This window comes from Netta rufina (genome assembly GCF_964035555.1).
Source record: "Netta rufina genome assembly, chromosome: 1".
NCBI lineage: Eukaryota > Metazoa > Chordata > Aves > Anseriformes > Anatidae > Netta > Netta rufina.
In genome coordinates, this window is record NC_140123.1 from 67,579,281 (window position 1) to 67,598,748 (window position 19,468).

The window sequence follows — 19,468 nt, forward strand, 5'->3', positions numbered from 1 at the left end:
TTAATATGCATGTACTTACATAAATGTGTTTCTATATCCCCTAAATACATATGTACATACTGATGCACATGCACGACATACAGATACCTATTTGTGATCGCTTTCCCTTTGACTGCAGCGTTGTCCTTTGTAATCCATTTGCCCTACAGCATCAGTTGTTCAAATGTTTTCTAGGAATTGCAAGTCTCTGTGCAGACTGTGATAGCAGCTAGCAGTTGTTTGCAAGGCCTCAGACTTCACTTGCATGTGTCTTATTTTTGTAAATATTTTTTTGTTGATGTAGTGGATGGAGGCTTATTAAAAATCCATGTTCTCAAAAGTCCTCAGATCCTGTCCTCAGAGGTGATGTGCTATAAATGAACAGAAGATCAGTTTGGGAATTTTAATTTGACGATTTGATGAGATAAAGAGGCAAGAAATAAACAGTTAAAAATAAAAATAATTTAAAAAAAAAAGGAATTCTCCACCAAAGTATCTCTTAGAAGGCTTATGCTTTCACAAGTATTAGACAAACTACCAGATAACTCAAGTGATTTATGACTTAGTAGTGCTGAAAAGTCGCCAGTGGAAAAGAAAAAAAATATTCCTCAAATGTAATTCAGTAATTTCCTTAATTTTCATTTTTATGGAAATATAATATAGAGTAGGCAAAGTTATGGCTAGTTATTAAAGTGTCATCTGATTACATCACCAATTTATAGAAACATTTAAAAAAGAAACAACTTCAGATCTGGTCTACATGTAAAATAAGATATGGCAACAGTCTTCACAGGAGCAAAAAAATCCTAGCTATGTGTTTTGCCTTGAAGGAAAGAGTCAGGTGCCCCTACCAACTCAGAGAACAGCTGTGACAGTAGCACTTTGCACTTCTACAGTGCCTTTCACCTCACAGTTAAAAAAAAAAAATAAAAAAAATGCTTAATGCAACTGTTTCAATGCCACATCTCATTGACTCTCTCTATGTTTGAAGAAAATTTTGCTCACTCCTTAGAATGTTTAAATTCCTTTGTTTTTGGGAACCAGCTTATACTGGACCAGACTGTACGTTTAAAGGTGCTGAAGTCCCCTGACCAGGATGAGTCCTAGCTCACTGTGACAGCAGCATCAAGTTTCTCCTGAAGGAAAGCTGAGGAGGATGAAGGAGGGGGAGGAATGAGTAGGCTGAGGAAGCAGGTAGGTTTATCAACCTTCAGCCCAGCCACCCAGATATTGTTACTGGCACTGTGTGGTACAGCATCAACAACTGCACTTGCTGCTTCCCCAGGGGCAGACCTTAAAATACCCGTTTGTGCATTGGTAGAATAAGCAAATATTAAAATTGACACATTGTAAGACATTTTTCTCAGCTGCACCGAATAAAAGTAAAAAAAAAAAAAACAACAACAAAACCAAAAAACAAAAACCTGAAGCTGTGTCAGATTGAATAAACTACTAGGGTGAAAGGAGTGAAGTGATAAAGAGTTAGATACAAGCTACAGAAACAAACATGGAAACACTTTTTTTGGAAAGTGAATGTGGTGTTGGGTCAGTCACCCAGTTTGTTTGAACTATGCTTTTGACTGAATGTGTGATCTTGAAAAAGCAGCTTCTGTGATGGAAAAAATGGTAGAGAAAGGGGAAGCTGTTGCACTTTCTAACGCAAAACAACTTCAAGTGGCAAAGCTGATTATTAGACATTATTGGCATATTCACTTTATCACAGTTCAAGTTCTACAACATGATTTTTTTGTTGTGTTTGGGAAACACTTGATGCAAAAGAGTATAGATAAATGTTTTGAAAAACAGATGTAGACCTAAAGAAGACATCTATTCCAAAACATAAGCAGCATAGAAAACGTGTGCCTCATTTTTGAATTATTGGCCTACAAAAGAGTCTTGTTACTGTTCACCTGCTTTTGAAGGGGACTCGTTATATATATATTTTTCAATCTGTCCTAGACATTACTATTCAAGACATTTTTAAATATTATATTTCAGTTTGAATAAAAATATGCATTCGCTTTTTCATTTAATTGTTTAGTGTTTTAACCAGAAGCTCTAAGACATTTCCTATATCCCTGAAATGTATTAAATGGTGGGAAAGTGGTAGGAAAGTGTAGCACAAAAAAAAAAAAAAAAGATAAGTTTTCAGTCTCTCTTTTTGTGCTGTACTTCATAGATTAATTATCTGCCAACTCTTCATTTTCATAAGAATTCACAACATCCAAAATTACACTTGCAGGAAAGCCAATGTAAAATTTGATTTAAATGAGAGAGAGTTAGCTTAATATTTAGTTTTAACAAACAGACAAACAAACAAATAAAGATGCTACAGACTGCCAAATTCTGGTTATTCAAGAACAGCATAACTTAAAATATTTTTTTCTTTTTGTTCACAGAATTCTACTGTAGCTCTTTTAGATGTAAATTTAACCTGATGACTCCCTTCTCTGGCTAATTAACACTGGCTTCACCATCGTGCTTTAGGATTATAATTGGCTGAACTTGCACACTGACTTTAAGACTATACTGTTCTCTTAATTGTTTGACTTCATTAAGAAACTCAGCATTTAACATTGTTTTCCTTTGCTGAAAGAGATATGTAAATTCTGGGGACTTGTTCCAGCAAATCATTTCAATGGGTTCACAGCTTAAAATGTGTGAAAAGCCCCATGGATTTCTTCCATCTGGGCTATATTCATCAGTGTGATATTTTACTGTGTCACCTCGGGTACTGTGCGCAGCTTTGGGTGCCACAGTATAAGAAAGACATAAAGCTGTTAGAGGGTGTCCAAAGGAGGGCTATGAAGATGGTGAAGGGTCTGGAGGGCAAGACGTATGAGGAGCAGTTGAAATCCTTTGGTTTGCTCAGCCCAGAGCAGAGCAGGCTGAGGGGAGGCCTCATGGCAGCCTGCAGCTCCCTCACAAGGGGAGTGGAGGGGCAGGCGCTGAGCTCTGCTCTCTGGGGACAGAGACAGGACCCGAGGGAACGGCATGGAGTTGGGACAGGGGAGGGTCAGGCTGGGGGTTAGGGAAAGGGTCTGCACCCAGAGGGAGGTCGGGCACTGGACTATATCACTGGAAAAAGTGGACAAGTTTTCAGGCTCTCTCAAGATTCCCAAGAATCTTTTTCCAGTGACAGCAGATGTTCAGTGCAAAGAACCCTTTCCTGTCAGCCTTGCTTTTGCTTGATTTGGGATCATTTTGGCACCTTTGGGTCAATTCTGTGAATTTGGGCTAGTCAATGAGATCTGGTCCAGCAAGCTTCTGAAGTATTCTTTTAGTGCAACAAAGAAATACATTGAGCTCAGGTTAAGATGGGCCTACTTCGCTATTGGAACTCTCAAGGCCCAGTTCTGCTCATATAGTTCAAACAAGCAATGATAATGAAGTAGATCTGACACATAATCCCTTTTCAAAGGTGCTAAGAGACCTTTATGTGATGTTGCTTTCACAGTGTTCCTTGGAGTTATTATTGGCTCCACCTACACCAATTCGCTCTCATGGAGCCTGACCCAGAAAAGAACTAGTCCATGTTTCATCTGACACTATCCTCAAAATTAAAAAAAAAAAAAAAAAAAAAAAAAAAAAAAGAGAGAGAGAAGGATAACTGAAGAGGTTATTTTCTAATGTATACCTTCATACCTTCAATTCTTCAATTGGAAAAGGCATTTTACTTTTTTCTAATAACTCCATCTGGTACTTTTCCAGATGTAAGTCTTAATTCTGCTCTTTAACAAAAACCATACTGGTGTAATATCCAGGCAAAAAATAATAATAAAAAAAAAAATTAAAAATTGCAAAGTGGAACAAACATTGAGAAATCTTTACTTGGTCTTTATACAAAGGTCCTTGTTAAAATGCCAGTAAAGACATTTTTTAAGAATCCATCGAGAGACAGGGTCAAGTTAAGGTATTTTGGCATCTGCAAAGTAGAACAGTACTATGAAAGCTCAGAAAAGGCTTTTAAGCTTGACAAGAAGCAAGATGTTGTGTAGGTGTGTTTGTGAAAGAGAGAAGCATGCAAGAAAGTGCCCAAGGAAGGCTTGCTTGCCTGGAACTAGAAGCAGATTTAAAACTGTGTGGGGCTGACAGACTGAGCAAGATCCAAAATGTGATCTTCATAAGCCTGGAAAAACACTTGCCATGCTTACCAAGTCAAATTGTCTTTTCATCTCTTGCTTCCTTCCTGTGACCACTTATAAGATTTAGTCTTTACATCCTCACTTCATTGCTAGGATGGAAACCTGCTTTATTATACTGAAAATTCTCATCACTGACTATTGTGAGCTTCTTTTATCTGGCTGCATTGAGTGGTCACAATGTTGTTGCCTACCAGTACACTCAGATTCTGGCTGCTGTAGGACAAAAAAAACACACTCAATTTATGTAATTTAAACCAAATCAGGATTGAAGAAGTTTATTGATTTATTAACAGCACCTAATTATCCAGCAATCAGTGAACAATACTTTCAGGATCAGTATTGGTAATACAACAGACAAACCACAACACTAGACTCTCCCACATATGACATAGCAGCTGCATGATTTCAAGCACACAAGCAGTTCCTTTGAGAACAAATCTATTGCGACATCAAGACCACATGGAATCACTTTTTCAAGTGATTTGTTTCTAGCTCAACAGGTTAATTAATTTCTTGAAGTGTTACGGCTTTGCAATAATTCTGTCTGGTATGAAGGTATATGGAGATGCCTAGAACTGAAATACAGAATTAAGCACAGATATAGAATCAAATCTTTTAGTGGTGTGATCAGCTCTCTTTGTGTGTGGTCCTGACTCACAATTCCTCTGAAATTGTTCAGTCCCTCCAAAATGCATGTGCTTAAATCAGGGTTTGATGGGCTGGAGCCCTCTGTGTCTCATAGAAAGCTGTGTAAGTCTGAGCTTCCCAGCTCCAGCACAGACACATCTCAAGCTCCTGTGAAAATGCTGTCAGCCCTGAATCAGAGTGCAAAATGCAGTTATCAAAACTGGCTTGGGCAGCTCTCCAGCTGGGTGTAAGTAACTGGTCAGTCGCTCCACCTGAACATTGCCAGAAGCCTCTTTTACTGAAACCTGCCTCCTTCTTTTAACAAAATATGCCCATCTGGAGAAGATGTTGTACTTGGTAACCTTGGAGAGACATTTAAATATGAAAGTCATTATGAGCAAGGGTTGCTGAGTCAGAGAAGGTGATATAGAAACATTTTTTTACTATATATATATATATATTTTTTTTTTTTTTTTTCCTGGAAGGAGTAACCTTTCCAAAATACTCACCTGTGTAACTCCACATCCTAGCTACTCACTAGCAGAAGCTTTTTTTTTTCCTTTTTTTTTTTTTTTTTTGGACCACTCAGATTGGGGGGGTAGACATGTAGTGTTGCTCTGGAAGGGAGTAACTTCTGCAGAGCAAAGGGCCAAGAGATGCAAGTGACACAGGGAAATCTCAAATGCATTTTCTTCCATCTTTTTCACAATACCACCACATGGAATTGAGCAACACGTCTTCATTTCTTTCTGTGTATTGGCATAATACCTCTTTACCCTTCCTTTTCACAGTCACTTCCTTCTAGTGATGATGAATGTAGTACAAACAGCACAAGCATAATAAATTGGTTCTTAATTTCCTTCTAGCTGATCTTGAATTTGGCTGGTGGCTATAAGTGAAGTAAATGTACTAGAACGGTACATGGTAGGGTTTGAAAATAAGGATCTGATTGTCATAGCCAAATAGTCATTATGAGTGTTAATCACCAAAACTGAATTCCAGCATATACTTAACTGCACACCTGTCTGACATCTGGAAAATTGAACTAATCCATTTTATGAAAGGAACTCCAACTTGGAAATCACATTTGCTCTTGGCAGTGTTATGCCTACTATTGTTACAAATAGCCCTGAAGATGATTAGAATGGAAAGGAAATGAAGGCAATCTCCTTTGTTTTTCAGGCTGTGTATTTTGTGAGTTTGACAGCATTTGGAGGGAGTTATTTACCTTGTATTATCCATGCCTATCTCACATACTGCACTGAGAGGGCTCATGCATGGCTTGCCCCAGGCTCTGCAAGACTGTCTTTACAGAAGCAGAAAGTGCAGAAGGTTTGGCATCAGGGCAGGGGAGAGGCAGCAACTGGGGAAGGAGTGAATCCCACCATGTGGTGAGTTCCTCCATCTCTTCCAACTGCCCTTGAGAGACCAGAGCAAAACAGAGGAGGTTTCATGCTGTTCCTTTCAAAAGCATTGGAGACTCCTTTGGAAGGTTTTACTGGATTAAAATGTCCAATTTATTAGTGGTACTGTTTCAAAACCTTCAAAATCTTCAGATTCGTTTGTCCATCTATCTTGAACAAAGGAGAGAGAAATGTGTTTCAAACATCACCTAGAGCTTCTCAGGACCCCCTGAGCCCACTGGCAGCCAAATACAGGTATTGCTGGCAAACCATATAAATAGTGCCCCAAACTCAATGTGCCAGAGATTAAACAGAGATATTCATCTTAACATGAATTTGCCTTACATTAGGTACTTTATTATTATTATTATTTTAATTGTAACTGCTAATTGTTCTATCTGCCAACACAACAGTGTATCTTTTATTAATGGAAGTGGCAGTTATTACAGCATAGTATTGTATTTCCTTTCTTAAAAGAATCTACAGAATCTTACAAGCTGATGTATTTCTTCCATATGTCTTAGTTGTTTTGTCATAATAGCAGTAACTTAAAAAAAATACACATTACAAAACCCGAATCAGGCAACTGATTTTAATTTTGGATTTTTTAGTCCTCTTATAATGTGTGATTGAAAGTTTGTGAGGTACTCAGTGTGGTTTATAAAACCCTGTCAAGTGCTTGTAACTTTGGCAAAGAAAGACTTCTTAATACACAGTTTTTAATGTAAAATTACCATATTTTCAGTTAGAAAGAGAGGTCTTTTTCAGCAGCTAAAATTAACTGTTGAAAAACGTTGGAAATGTGCATGGTAATGAGTTCATTCCTGTCAAAATGAAATCATTAATATTAATTTTTACCCTCCTCTGAGTGACTCCTGCACCATTTTTCAAGTTAGAAAAGGAGTTAACGAATATGCAAGACCATTTCCTGCAGTACAGGATGAGCAGGTCTCCCACCACCAGCAAAAGTGTTTTAAGTGCTGGCTTCTCCTTTGAGAAGTTCCTTCTTCAGTGTTTAACTTCTCCTCTGATTATTTACAGGCAAAACCATCAAAATTACTGTAAGCTTGTTTACTTCTAAAACATGTGATGTACAGACCCTGAGATTGCCATGAGATGGTTTTCTGGAAGGTTTTTTACCAGCTAAGCAGAGCAATACATCTAAGTTCAGACTATTCCCAAGGGACCTGTTTTCACTGAAGTCGATGGAAAAAATCCCATTGATTTCAGCATAGCTGGATCAAGTCCAAAGTTCAGACATTTCCAAGAGGTCTCCAAGTACAGCAAAAAAAATAAGGGTATTCAGAGGCAAGTGATTCACCAAAAGATTTCAGTATGTATTTAGTCTACGCTGATTAAATTACAATTGAGCATACAACTGAAATAAGTATGAATTTAAATGTCTTTAAATCTGTTTATTCTAAAAAATCACATGCCATACCACAGCCACACTTACCAAGCAGACAGGTGACATGGAGGCTTATACATGTGACAATAGCACGTAATAATAAATACGTTTGGTTTCTGTGTTAAAAAGTGCAGTTTTAATCTCACAGTACATCGTAAAACTTTCAAAAGATGGCGTTAACAGTGGTATCTTCGCAATTTAAGAATGTCTTAGTATTTTTAACTGGATGCGCGTTGTTGGCTTTTGTTTTAATATGGGGGGGAGGGGAAATGATCAACTTTTGTCCTCATTTAATGCTAACTAAATATTCCTTAGCTACTGAAGTGACTTAATGACATGAGTATGTGGTCTTATCAAAGTCCCATTATTGTTCTGACAGTATCTCATTTGTATGCAAATCCACTTGCATGCAACTTATTCTTTGGCAAACGGTGCTAGCAAGCCAGTGAGTGTCGTTTTAATTATGTGCATGTCTCTGTGTAGCATATTTGTTACTGCATATGAACATTATGCTGCTGTAACAACTACTGTACCTTATATCATGCTTATGAACAGCAGTGCAGATCATCGTGCAATTTTTATCATGAGTGATAGACGTGCTCTGTCAGTCGCTGTCACCCAAGGGTAATCGCAATACATAAGGCATCCTTTTAAATAAAATATTAATGGGGCACTTTTTTGTGATTGCCCATCTTTTTCATAATGATGCCCACTGGATATCTGTTCAATCAGTGCCTCATCTGGACTTACTTTGCATATTCTTGACCATTAAGAAAAATTAATCCTGTTAGACATGAATTGAAACAGAGACCCAGTGCACCTTTACCACAGAGGACAGCTTTTGCTCAGTAGATGTAGGCTGGCATCAAAGGATGAGCAGGGTCAGTAGATGTGTAGAGGGGGAGAGGAATGGTGTGTATGTAGGGCCAGATCTCCCATGCCAGGCATTTGTCACAGTAGGAGCTCCTTTACAGTGACTGTATGTGCTATATATACCCCAAAATGAGGAAAGTCTGCTAGGTGGCTTGCAGGTCCCCTTTAGGACACCCCAGGAATCCCTTCCCAGCAGATGTGTGACACTCGATGTGTTTCTGCAGTCTCCAGGATGGGGCAGACAGACCTTTTCCCTGAGGTCCTATGGGCAAACCTTTCTTTTTCTGTGTTACATTGGACAATATAACAATATAAAGCTGCCCTTGGCGGTTTCATGTCATGAAACCAGCCCAATGCCTTGTAAGACAATCCATGCTAAAGGAAACATGGTGCAAGAGTAAATATTGTCAAAGTTGGAAAAGTGGCTTCAAAACTGCCAGATTTCAGAAAAAAAAATGAAAAGGACTGCATCAAAATCCCAGCTTCTAGTCAGAAAAATTTTAACACCAACCTTTGGAGGAAAAAAATGTGAACCTATCAGGTCCTGCACCTGGGGCGCAATAACCCCAAGCAGAGCTACAGACTGGGAGAGGAATGGTTGGAGAGCTGCCAGGCAGAGAAGGACCTGGGAGTGATGGTGGATAGTCAGCTGAATATGAGCCAGCAGTGTGCTCAGGTGGCCAAGAAGGCCAACGGCATCCTGGCTTGTATCAGGAACAGCGTGACCAGCAGGGCGAGGGAGGTGATCGTCCCCCTGTACTCAGCTCTGGTGAGGCCGCACCTCGAGTACTGTGTTCAGTTTTGGGCCCCTCGCTACAAGAAGGACATCGAGGTGCTTGAGCGGGTGCAGAGAAGGGCGACGAAGCTGGTGAGGGGCCTGGAGAACAAGTCCTACGAGGAGTGGCTGAGGGAGCTGGGCTTGTTCAGCCTGGAGAAGAGGAGGCTCAGGGGTGACCTTATCGCTCTTTTTTAGGTACCTCAAGGGAGGCTGTAGCGAGGTGGGGGTTGGCCTGTTCTCCCACGTGCCTGGTGACAGGACGAGGGGGAATGGGCTTAAGTTGAGCCAGGGGAGTTTTAGGTTAGATGTTAGGAAGAACTTCTTCACTGAAAGGGTTGTTAGACATTGGAACAGGCTGCCCAGGGAAGTGGTGGAGTCACCATCCCTGGAAGTCTTCAAAAGACGTTTAGATGTAGAGCTTAGGGATATGGTTTAGTGGAGGGCTGTTAGCGTTAGGTTGGAGGTTGGACTCGATGACCTTGAGGTCTCTTCCAACCTAGAAATTCTGTGATTCTGTGATTCTGTGATCAGGAGAAGAATAATGATGCAAAATCAGCCGGCATTAATACAACGACATAGCGAAAGGACAACATTCTCCTCTGAAGGTAACCTCAGCTTACGTGGTTAAATGCATGTGGACTGACTACAATAGAGTATCTGTGTGTGGTGCTGTGGTTTGATCTATTCAAGAAGACAGGGCTGGAGGAGCTGTCTAGGTCATTATCTCCAGTGCTCTGCAATTGCAAGTGCTGTATGCTTGTGTACATGCGTGTGTACAGGAGGTGTAATATCCGCATTCCTACAAAGCTACCTGCATCTTGAAAAACATCTTAGAGCTACTGAACAGAGACCCTAGTCAAAGAAGACAACAAAACTTCTGCAATTACTAATAAACCTGACAAACTGATTTATGGCTGTTTTTCTTGCTGTGATTTGTTGACAGATTGTTCTTTATGCAAAAATTACCAAGGTTTAAATCTGCATCATATGGCCCCTAATTCAGCTGACAATATGTTACCAATTAAATTCCGCTTAAGCTATCATCAACCAGCGAACCACAGACTGTGTTAAAGAGAATGACAGTCAGATAGCCAGTAAAATCATTTGTGCCGTGATTCCAAAGGAAAGCCTATAAAGGAGGGACATTAAATAACTACATGAAAGATAAAAGAGCTTTTTTTTTTTGTAGTCAAAATGAAAATGCTGCCAGTTTTGCGTGTAATGTTGGAGAAATATGGACAGAATCCCTGTCCTTGGTATCCCATATTGTCCTCACATGCAGGAGGAGCTGCACTGCAGGGGAAGTGCTTAGTGAGAAGAGTGTTAATGAAACTTAACCATTTGCCCTTTCATTTGATCTCCAATTACTCTTTGGCTGGACTTAGGCCCTTGCTCTTCGGTATTGTTATTTTCACTGGCAGGGAGAGGATACATTTACTGCCAGGGAAAAGATCGGATCCCACAGAACAAAGGTGTTGCCAAATTAGCTTCACTCCCCCTAGATGTTTTCTTCTTCACGGAGGTGTCACAGAGTGCCATTGGATGCCACGGGTCCCATTCCAAATACTGACAGTGGCAGCACACGACACCAGGCAGTGCACCATCTCATTTCCACATTCTGATAGGCAACCTTACCTGGGAAAGGAGCATTTCACATTTTGCCAAGAGATAAAAACTGCTGCACACCCAGAATAAAGGTGCCTTTCCTAGCAGCCTTTGGCTCTGTTTGCTCCAGGAAAGAGGACAACTTCCTTGGAGTCCAAGTCATGCCATGCTACGTGGGCTGAGGTCAGCCTACAGGGTGGAGGAGGACTGATTTGTCTTTTGGCTTCAGCACAGCACCAAAGAATTCAGCTGCACAGTGGAAGCATGCCTGTAAATGCTGCATTGTATGGAGCTTCCCACTGTGAATTTTATCTCTCTCCTTATCTCAGCTTTAATGTTGTGGTTGCGTATTAAGTGTAGGTAAGAAGGGGTAGTAATCTTTGTTTAGAAAATTGAGTATCTAACTATTAACCCCAGTGAATTGAAAATTTACTCCTTTTCTCACTATATGATCATCGCAGCCATTATTTACTTAAGAGCTTTTTAATGCTTTGCTGTCTGCATTGATGACTGCAGTGTCCTAGCAAGGGACTAGAATTTGGGATCTCATCGTGAGGTGTCTCTAATGAACACTTGAACTCCCCCTCCTTTCTGTACATTGCAGTACAAAATCATAAGCCAAAAAACCCCATGGAGAAGCAACTAAAATTATAACACTTTCAAAAAATACAAACATCCCTCTTACTGAAGATTACAATGTAAATCAGGCATCTATTATTTCTGTGTCAGTATAATAATATAAAAAGAATTTGCACATGATAAGAGGCATCCTCTAAGGATGACAAATTAGGCATAATAAAACAGTTAGGAAAGAACATAAATAAGAAGACATTTGGGGCAAATCCTCTTCTTCCTCTACAGTCATGCAAATAAACAGCTCGAGGGATACACATCCTGGCTGACAACGTAGCAGCCAGTCCCACAGAGGCTGTTAGAGACCTCAACAAGACCTCAACAAGTCTCTCGTCCCAGCTATCCTGCCCCAAAAAGAAGGGGTGTAGCAGCAGAGTCTTTGGTCTCCATTCCTGTCGTGCCTTTGAGGTCACAAACGTGAAGAATTGCAGTGCCATCTTTCACCTTTCTGTCATCACACAGCACACTGTGCTTGCTTTCTGGGATGGTAAAGCCGAGGATGGAAAAAAGGTTGCCCCTCCAAATGGAGAATTAACATAAGGGCTGTGTATGAAATCAGATCTATGGCTCTGTAATGTCTTCCAGTATTTCTGTGAGGTCTTCATCAGCTCATCTGTACAGGCATATTTTGGTGTAACTCAGCTGAACTTGGTTGAACTCCTTCTCATGTTTTCCTATAAGAAGTGAGAGTCAGTCCCTGTGTGATTCAGTAAATTTTTTCATGCATCAGCACTGTCAGGACATAATGTTTTTGCCTTTTTTTTTTTTTTTTTAATCTTGCCTGTGCATCAGTGTGTGGTGCTGGAGAAAAAAAAAAAACAATCCTGCAGCATCAGGCAAAGCCCTTGCTGACTGCTCTGTTATGGTACATTTGTCAGTGCTTTTCCTGCTTTCTCGTTCAGATTTCTTTCAGTTTATTTTATAGGTTGCCCTGCAGATCGTGTGGGAATGCAGATCAGACTCTGCTGAAGAAGTTAGTCACGAGGGATGTCACACCAGGCACGAGGATAGCTTTCTGTTCTCCGTTTCCTATTTAAGAAGATGACACCGCAGTGGTCCTGTGTGGCTCAGGTCTCTGCAGCCCAACTCTACGGGGTCTGGCAGACTGCACGTTGCCTCCAGATTTCTGTGTGTCTGCAGTGATCGACCCAGGACCCACCAATTCTTGGTATCCTCTGGGATCCACCCAGCCCCCTTTCCCCTAGATTTCCCCTCCCATGAACAAGCTCAGCACCAGAGTGTAATGATCATTTCGGGGGGAGAGCAGCAGTCACCTCAGCTCAGTGCATATGGTTTTTAATTACAGACAAGAAGAGGACAGGATGGAGAAGTTATAGAGGAGCCGGGTTGTCACCTGGGGACCATGTACAGCAGATGGAAATCATAGTGGACTATGTTGTAAATAAGCACACCTTGTCCCAAAGATTGGCTGCAATAGTCCCTGTGCTGACCCCCATCTTAGCATAGCACTGGCTTGGTGCACCCGTCAGCTCTGGTTCTGGAGGAGAATGGGTGCTTTGGGCTGCTGCTATGTGTGCTTTCTTATATAGATAGCATATTTTTTCCTCCTTATGTGATTTTTCAGATGGAGCTAGATCTGTCCAGAGGCTCACTGGTGGTGAATGCATGCATTAGTTAGACATAATGAACAGCAGGCTGCATGGCATTTTGCAAGAGTTCCCTTCCTGCTCTACCAGCAAACAACAGAGATAACTGCTGCCTCCTAAATTTCCATACTCTGCTTCTTTCTGGGCCTGGTCCAACTTACACTCAAGGTGTCTGGGAAATTTCCACTGTTTTTCATGGGTTTCAGGCTAGTCCATCCTAAGAGAGGGAAAAAAAAAAAAAAAAAAAAAAAAAAAGGAAGCCAAAGTTGGGTAATTACCCACTGGCATCTAAGCTGCATGTGCCTATAGGAAGGATACAAGGAAAACAGAATCTGTACCACTTAAAATCGTGTCACCATCTAGTCCCCAGCCAGAGTATCTGCTACAATTCCTAATTTATGCAGTGATTTAACATCACCGTGGGTCCAGCTCATTGAAGCAAATTTATATGCAGGAGCACTGTTTTAATCTTAGACTTAAAATAATTTTAATTAATAATAGCTTCCTTTTCCAGTCTGTCAACATATCACCACCTCTTGGCTTTTTAAGAATTAAAATAAATATAGAAATAAAAATATTAAATTATTGCCAGACAACCAGAACAAAGAAAACAGCAGAACCCTGAAGTCTAGAGATGTGAAAAATGGCCAAGAGTTTTCAACTCCATCCTGTCTACTCAACACTGCTGTAGCTAACTCCATCTTATTTAAGGCTTGCTAAAACTAAATGTGGAAATGAAATAATCAACATGCCGTAATAGGCCATCTCATCCTTTATTCTTTCAGTTTGTCCTTTATTCTATCAGACTCTCAGGTACAAGGTTTCTTTCCCACCCCTGGTTGCTATCAAATATCACCTCCACGACTTTGCCTGTGGCATTTATCCTGCTGCTACTCTAATTTTGCTTCCTCTTCACTGGAAACAGCTGCTCTACGTGGGTAGCTCGTCCACAGCATGGTGGGACGTTATTGGGAATCTTGTTGTTAATGTTAATGGAGCTGGTCCAGCTGCTGGCACAGAACATATGGCTTTACAGGATTTCAAACCCAAAACGTTCTCTCTGTATTTCAGGAGCACAGAGCATGGAGGACAGGGCTCAGACACCTCCTTGCTTTTAGCCCCTGGTCTTTCCTGAGGCTTATTCCCAGGAAGGGACATGGCCCCACTGCTGGGGACAGGTGAGATTGCTCGCCACCCTGCTGCTGCACCTCACCAGGGAAAGGTTTGTGGCTCCTCTCTCTATAGGACTGGGGAGATTATGGGCTGTTTCACCCCCCATGACTCAGAACTGAAAGTTAGTGTGTCTACATTGCCCTTTCCAATTTAAAGCAGGAAAAAAAAAAAAAAAAAGTTGTGTTCAGAAACCACCATGTTGCTTCCAAAAAGGTTAAAGTTTACCCACCAGGGTGCCTCTTGAAGGTGTGGGATTTTCAACACTGAATATAAAATGGATGAGGGTAAGACACACCTTTCTCTTTTTCTAAGGATGCACTCATTTAGTGAAAAGGGGCTATGAGAAACATCCTGAATTACAGTTTAAATGAGTTTAAAATTCCAGTTACTTATAGCTTAAAAAAAAAAAAAAAGTGTCTGAAACCAAATGGTCTCAGTGGGGCGGTGCATGGGCAAAACGTAAAATGACACATAATGAAATAAAGTAATTTTATTTGCAAACCTGTTCAGGAGCCTGGTACAGACTGTAACAATCGAGCAGAAGCAGTCTCTCATTTCTCTTGGTGTTCCTTTGCAGAGTTATGTGACCCAAGAAAGAAAACATTAAGATGTTCTGATTTCACCCTATAGGACAGAGAAATACGCTTTGGTTAATGCTTACCATAATTCTATCTACTTGGCTCAGACAGTTATATTTTTATGAATCTTACGTTACTTTCTGTCACCCTCTAGGCAACAATATAGAGTTATTACAGTATAAAGGAAAATGCTTCCTGTTGAGCTTATACTTGAACAAGTCTTAACCAAGTGGAAGCTCTTAATAAAAGGGTAAATATACTAAGGAATAAACAGGTACAGCGAATAAAAAGGAGTACCGGATTTATTGATGCTCAGGTTCATGGCATAGACTAGCGAAAGGTAGAAAACTCCAAGGTAAAGCTGACAGGCCGAGCTCGGTCAGAAATCTGAGGGAGTTAGAGTTTTGTTAAGTGAATTTAGTGCTCATTAAGGGATTTGCGGTGTCAGCATTACCGAGTGGAGTCCTCTCTCGCCCTCACATCAGCAAGAGCGTAGTGCAGCAAGATTAATTCTGCGTCCGTCCTCTTCTTGGCGTCCTCAATAAAATTATCACCCAGGGACCCAATTGTTCGGTGCTAGCCGTTGCATACCTGCTCGCCAGGAATTTAGCTGAGATCACCCCCTCCTTTAATGCAGCATGCGGATTGTAGTGCCCTGCACTGGGCTGGGCTTCAAACACCAGATTAACTTTGTGTTATTTTTAAAAAATTTTTTTTTTTTTGCTCCGTAATGATTTATTTGCATACCTTTAGTAACTGCATAATGCACAGAAGCCTTTATTGGCTGGCCTGTGCACTGGCATCGCTTCTTCACTTGATGTGTACCTGGGAGGAGGTGTCCTGGTCTTTGCAATAATGGGTAGGGGCAGGCACCCCGCTGTCCTGGGGGCTTGATTGTGCCAGCTCTTGGTGGTAGGAGACCCTTCTACCAACCATTAAGAGCTGCATAGACCTACTGGTTACAGATAACTTCCAGCCTGAGTTGAAAGGAAAATATTGTCAGTGGTGCTGGCTGCTTTTGTTAAGAGCAATGACAATGCTTTGGTTCTCTCTGAAATGCCCACACAAATTGTTTCCTTCTGCTTTACATCTCTCTACCATCATTTTTTCCCCTTGTTCTCACTCCAGTTATTTTGACTAAAAGTTTATTTTGCATAGCAGAGGAAATAGAGATCTGCAAATACTAAACAGACTCAAGCAAAAATATTGGTGCACATGTTCTCAAATTAGTTACATGGAGTGTGGCTCTAGAAAACGCTGGTGAGTTTGGAAAAAATGAACTTGGTCTGGCTGTGTATCTTTCCCTCTCAGCCGAAACCAGCTAGATATAGTTTTCATTCTACTGGAAACTATTCACAATGAGTATACAAGTATATTGCAAACCCTCTTTTCCTATGGCCCCACGTGGCTTTTTAAGCCCAGATATTAAGCCTTCCTCAGCATTACCTTATCCTTTCGTCCAGACATCATTCAAAGGTACAGTTGACTTTCTAAATTACATCATATGTAAGTAGATTTATTTTTCCTTTTCTGCAGATATAGTTTAATTTCCTTTTCCAATTTGCATGGGTGCACACTCATAAATTTTAAATATATTTAACCTCTTTTCAAAAGACCCTTTGAATTTCTCTAAGGTCTGTGCCCTCTGAGTTGGATACACAATCTTTTGTACATAAAAACCCACCAAGACTTCCAGAAATGCTGCATTAAACACCTCCCTGCCTTTCCAAAAGGCTCTCTCTTTCCCTCATGAAACAAAACATCCCTCTGCATGATGCTTCTGTTAGCCTGTAATGGAGAGACATTTGCTTGGGCTTTGCTGGAAACACAGTTCATCAAGTACCAAAATAGTGAGGGAAGGTCAGCAGGGCTGTCCTGGGCCCCAACAGCCATCCTGCCAGCCCACAGTCCTGGACATGGCCCCGACCAGAGCCCACAGCTGCTGGAGGAAGGCAGAGGAGATGTTTCAGCATAGCAGAGATGGACTGACCTGTGCCCATGGCAAGTCCTCTGTCACTGCCTGAGGCATTAAGAATTGATGAAAGGATCCCACACCAAACTCTTTATTTAATTTTTCGTTTTCTTCTCAAGTGCCTGTAACCTCTGAGTAGTCACCTTGCCATCCAGGTGGCATTACCACCATCACCTCTCTCTTGTTCCTCACCATTAGATTTCCCTTTAGGGGAGCAACCCCTTTGGGAAGCCCACATCTACACCCACTTTCCAACCAGATGATGAGGATGAACTATTTCTTTGTCTTGCCAAAGAGAAGGGTGAGGAGCAGAAGGCTCCTCAGCAGGACCTACCTCCCAGGCAGAGTGCTCCACTCAGGTTTGGGGTAGAATAGCTGCTGGGGGGTTGTATTAAACCTGGCCATGGCTGCAATTGCTGGTTCAATTTGGGTGGCCAGGCTGGGAGAGCCCATTTTTCACACCAGAGGTGACCTGGGGAATGCAAAGGGTGGCAATGGGAACCGCATGGAAGCTGTACTTCTGTCCCCACTCCGCGCCCCATGGCACATCCCGGCTGCTGGTACCCAAGCCCAGCTCACCGCAACACCAGAGCCCCCCAGAGAGCACACAAAAGACCTGTGGTTGTTCAGCGAGGACCACCTGCCTCTCCTCCTTGTTTTGGTTTGTAAATGTAATTATCCAAAAACATATATATCATCCTAATCTTTCCCAGATGTCGTGGTGTTGGCTTCATTCGGGTCTTGCCCGTGCGGGCTGGAGGGGAGCTCGCAGCCTGCCTGGCTCGGTGTGGAGGGGGGCGAGGGGCTTGCTCTGCTCCGATGCCTTTGTCTCCTGCCTGCTCTGCCAGCACGGAGGTTTTCTTTGGGGAGCCACTGCTCCGAGGATGCTCTGAGAGGATGCAACCTTAAAACCAGCGCGGTCGCAGAGAATGATAATGAGGGCGTTTATTAAAGTCGTTTACCAGGCAGGAACAGAGTGCACAGGAAGCATAGGATAGAAGAGAGTGCGGAGTAATTGCTTAACTAAACCTGCTGCTGCTCACAATTTCAGAAACCTTCACGGGGAAGATAAAGGAGAGGTTAAAACACGCTTCTCCCCTCTGCCCCCATCCCATGCCTGGCCCCACAGCAGCCGCCTCAGCCCTTGGACCCCTGGCCAGGTGCTGTGCTGGGAGCAGGGTGCATGTCTGCCGGTCCTACCCATCACTAGCACCGCAGGTCGTGCCCTCCCCATCGCCCAAAAAGCCCCCATCCAGCAAAAGGGCTTTGTTCGAGCTGGCCCCCAGGGAAAGCCCAGTCCTAACGCTGGGCTCGGTCCTTTTGTTTGCAGGTTAAAAACTTGACCTTCCCCTCCCCTGAGCCCCAAACGGCCCTCGTAGCACTTCTGTCCAGCAATTACATCTTCTTTTTAGATCTTACTCAGGCAAACAGAAGGACTGCGATAACATAAATAGGTCTCAAAACCTTTTGTGTGGGGGAAAAAAATACACAGGAAAGAGAAAAATGAGGGGAAAGAAATGCGTGTGTCTCTAATTGGCATAATTCCTTCAGCCCCGGCTCATAATTTAAGACGGATCAATTCTAGGGCTGACATGATAGATGTCATCATCAATACTCGGAAACAGCGATTTATATTTCTTCGTTCAGGGACACGGCCATCGACGCACCTCGGTGGGGGTCCTACATGTGAGTCGGGAGCAGGATGTGGCCGGCAGACGGAGACTTGACTGAGACTTCCAGCCACGCAACTTATTAAAATAATAAATATTTTCATTATCCATGGAATCCATTATACTTCTTTGTTTTAGCAATAGTTAACTAATAATTTGGATTAATTACCAAGCTAAATCATTAAAAATTAAATCCATATATTTCTTTTCTTTAAAAGAGTGATAGTTTGCAACCATTTGTGTATTACGCATGTTAAGTGGGAGGGTGATGAAATATGTTGTGTTAACTGAGCTTTGACAGCATCTGTATCCATGCCACATTATGCTCTGGTCTTATCAAATCTCAGAAGCTACTGTGTATAAATAGACTGTGATGATATTTGCGGGAGAGAAATCATTCACAATAATTTTTTGGCATCTTCTGTAGTGACTAGAGAAGAACCGTCTAACGAATATAGCATATAATAATGCAATAAAGGGGTATATAAGAGCCCGGGATGAGGAGCACTTGTAGTGAATCAGAGTTATGGTTCAGCACACGCTACCTATCAGACATAAACACAACTTTCATCCTAAGGAATTTCAGAGCAGATTGCAAGTGGAAACGAATAGGGAAACCCAATTCAGAGGTCATTTTGCTCTCTGCTGAAGCAACGATTGGCACCGTGATGGAACTTCGCAGTTACTTAATGAAACATTATCGGCTCGAAGACATATAGGTACGGGGGGAAGTAATGCTGTCCAGTGAGTAAAATTATTTATGAATGTGCGTTTTATTACGTTTGGAATACTAAACTAGGGTCTGTGCAGCAGCACAGACTGCGTGTTACTGAGCTCAATACAGGAAAAAAAAACTGTGAAACTGGATAGGCTGTGATATACAGCTGGCTGGACTAGATAATCCAGTGGTTTTACCTTGCTGTAAACTCTACGAGGTTATGAAATGAGCTACGTTTAAAACTCCATTAAGCTTAAGCCTGTAAGTATCTAATTAAAGTGGGGCGCTGTACTGAAATT